Here is a 3,593-nt window from a genome sequence, read left to right as displayed (position 1 = left end):
GTGTGCTATGTTACTCAGTATTTGATGACTGAACATCTCCATTATTTCATTCTGAGTCTGGGGTGATGTGATTGTGGTTTTCTTTGACAAGTAGGCCGTCAACTCAGGATCTTCCTCTTCCAGGAGCTTCATTAACTGCAGGAAGTTCCCCTCCGTATCAGTATGTCCACGTAATGCTAAACCTTGACGCAGTAAGAAACGTAAACTTCTGGATATTTTGACTAGACTTCTTTTGCATTCTTCCTGCTGCTTTTTTTTTTTTCCCATCATGTAGCTGGACAGTCACTGGAGTTACATAAAGTGAACCTTCTGGAGATATAGCGAATCTGTGCTGAGAGGAGGATTGGTGTTTGTTGAATTTTTACTTTGCCTTTTTCCCGTTGCAAAAACCGGTGTATATGAACGTATACTCCACTGGCCTCTCCAATTTCCATGTAAAAAGGCCTCTATTTTCTGCCTTGGCACAATGAAAGCATATGACTTTTTGAGTCTCATTGTGGAAGTGCAGCCATGGCAATGCATAAAACCACTTGCCCTGGAAGTCGATATTTTGAGATTTTGCTTTCTGTCGTGGTATTAGTTGTGCGTCTGGATGATATGGCTTTCCACGCTGTATCTGTGGAGTGTCAAAGTTTTCATTACTGCACAAAATTGTTTCACAATTATCTGGTAGTTCATGATGTGCAATAGTTTCACAAGCATTTTCAGACTCATTCTCTGATGAACATGGTATTTCCTCTGTATGGCAAGTTTCTATTCCTTTGCTTGAGGTTGTTGGATTATCTGCATTGTCACTTGTAGTACCAGTAACTGGCTTGCAGAACTGTCTAATATTGGTAAGTTTCAGACGCTTGCTTGTCATAATTGGAATCAGTTTCCCAGATGACACAACAAGCTAAAATGCAGTCTTTATTGAAAAACTCTAACGTACAACGAACGAAGACAGAACAGAATGGAAGTAGGACTGAACTGTACAATGTATTTAAGTCGAACGCGCGAACGTCATAGTGACTACCGAGCCGACTGACCGCCTGGGCATTGCTGGGACACCTCATTTATACAAATCTGCATGGAAACCTTGAAGTATCGTGGTAACAAGATTACTCTGTGACTACATGTCTACAGCTTTCAGGTTCACGTAATCAGAGATTATCAATTTGCAAACTGAACAGTCCACATAAATGGTTGCAAAAATCATCCGCACCCATCGAGTGTAAAAAATCTACGCCCCTGAGCTGTACAATAGGCCATCCAAGTTTTGTTTGTCACTGAGATCAAACCCCAAGATCTGTTTTAATATGTAAATATTTTTAGTACTATTACCACCGCTGTGTCTACCTTTGAAAAAAAATCAGAAATATTAAAAAAAATTCGCTCTTGTTTTGTTGCAGCGTTGTGATCTTACTTACGTGGAAATGAAGAATTATGAATTGAAAAGATTCATTCCGAAATAAACACACCAACTGTTAATGGTTAATTTCCTAATATTTTCGTACACCATTTTATTGCTATCGATGGGGATCGCATAGGCATCATATTAAGTAATGTTATTTTAATTTTTGCTTGTCTTCTCCTCTATCCCAGTGGCACAATGGTATGTTTGTGCATTTAAATGCTAGAAATCGAATTTTGATATCCGTTAGGTGTAAAATATGGATAGTTTATTGTGTAGTTTTGTGCTTACCTTAAAAACAAAATATTTTTATTATTTATTATTATTTTATACCGAGTTAGATTACTCGGTATAAAGAACTCTAAAGGGCGGTTTGGAGTTTAAGGTGCCCAACTAGCGAAATAGAAACTTGTAATCGAATATACTTCTCCCTTTTAACCGTGGGAACATAACAAGTTAACACTCAATCCAAATATCATTTACTAGAAAGTAGCCGATGAATTGGCGGTGGGTGGTGTTGACTATCAACCTTTCCTATATTCTATTACTTCAAAATTATGAATAGCACAGATAGTCTTCGAGTTGCTTTGAGTGAAATTCAACAAACTAAACCTCACCAGAGGAAAAACCAAACTAGTTTAAATCACTCATTTTCTACGCAAGATACAGAGAAAGCCCCTAGCAATAATTAGTGGGATTAGTTGCAGTATTTACAGTATTTTGTTTTTGTATGTAACTCATATTGTGATGAAGGATCCTTTAGCTAACAAAATCATGAACAAGTAATTTGATGCACAAATTACATAAAAAATAGAACCAGCAAGAACCTTATTCATAAACTTAGGATTAAATTGTTATGAAATAAAACCGATATTAAAAATGATGTGCAAGAAAATAATTTTGTACAAAACTAAATTCACAGACAATCTCACTGCTAAAATGTGAAAAGTCACATAATGCCTTTGTCACTGTATATGGCAGATATGGTGTGATTGACATATCGTTATATATTTTTCTTAAAAATAATTATCAATTAAACGAAAAGCAGTCTACATAACCCTGGATATGTCTCCCAGTAAAAAACAAAACTTACTGTTATATAGCAGACAAAGTATTCATCACGGCTTTGTTAAACTAAAGAAAAGAACGTGTGAAATATTTGTGGTTTGTATATATTTTTTATCCACCAAATAACATCGTAGTTTTCGTGAACTATACAAAGAAGGCAATTATTAGATGCAGTTATTTTGTTCATTTCTTGTTAAGGGCCAAGCTACATGATAGACTATTTTTATTCCCCCCGCGGGTACTGAAACCCGATTTTTACAATTTTACAAGCTTCCAAACATCGCTGAACCAAAGATAGGGTAGGCTATTTCCAGTCGTGTATTAAAATTTTTAAAATTTTGCGCTTTAATGTTATTTGTATACGTATCGAATTCATTTATATAACAAAACAGTTCTTAAATTAATTCATAGAATAAGACGTATGTAATACAAATATTTTGATGCACTACGGAGTAAAGTTCAAAACGCAACTGTTAATCAACTAGAATAATTAATTGAAAAACAGTTCCCAGTAATTATACATATGTGTAGGTAAACATAGTGGATATGCGATTATAAAGGGAGACTTCTATGATATTTAGTTCAAGAATGTTAAAGATTGTGTTTGTTTATTTAGAATCAAGCACAGTTACACAATGAGCTATCTGTGCTTTGCCATGGGTATCAAAATCGAAACCCGGTTTCTAGCAGACATACTGCTATAACACCTGAGGGGGTAAGTATTGTGTAAACTCTTGTATAAGTTAGGGTTACACTTAATTAAAAAAAAAAAAAACTTGTTCCAATTGCCCTTGTTCATTCTTTGAAATATTTTTATTTTGTTGTAATTACCCCCATGTGACTCAGTGTTAAGTATAAGAACTTATAATACTAAGAATCGGAGTCTGATACCCTCGGTAGGCAGAGCACGGATAGCTTATTGTGTAACTACACTTAACAACAAACAAAATTGATTATAATTTAAACATTAGTTTTGCTTGAACAATGTTATAAGAATTAATACACCATAAATCGAAACTTTTACGAAACAAAAGATATATTTTTAATGAATATTTGTAGAATATTAAATGTTACTTGTTGACACAATATGAAATTTTAAGGAAACATTCTCATAAATACTGTGACACACTGA

The sequence above is a fragment of the Tachypleus tridentatus genome, chromosome 2 (genome assembly GCF_004210375.1).
Source record: "Tachypleus tridentatus isolate NWPU-2018 chromosome 2, ASM421037v1, whole genome shotgun sequence".
Classification (NCBI taxonomy): domain Eukaryota; kingdom Metazoa; phylum Arthropoda; class Merostomata; order Xiphosura; family Limulidae; genus Tachypleus; species Tachypleus tridentatus.
Note: the sequence above shows the minus strand (reverse complement) of the source record.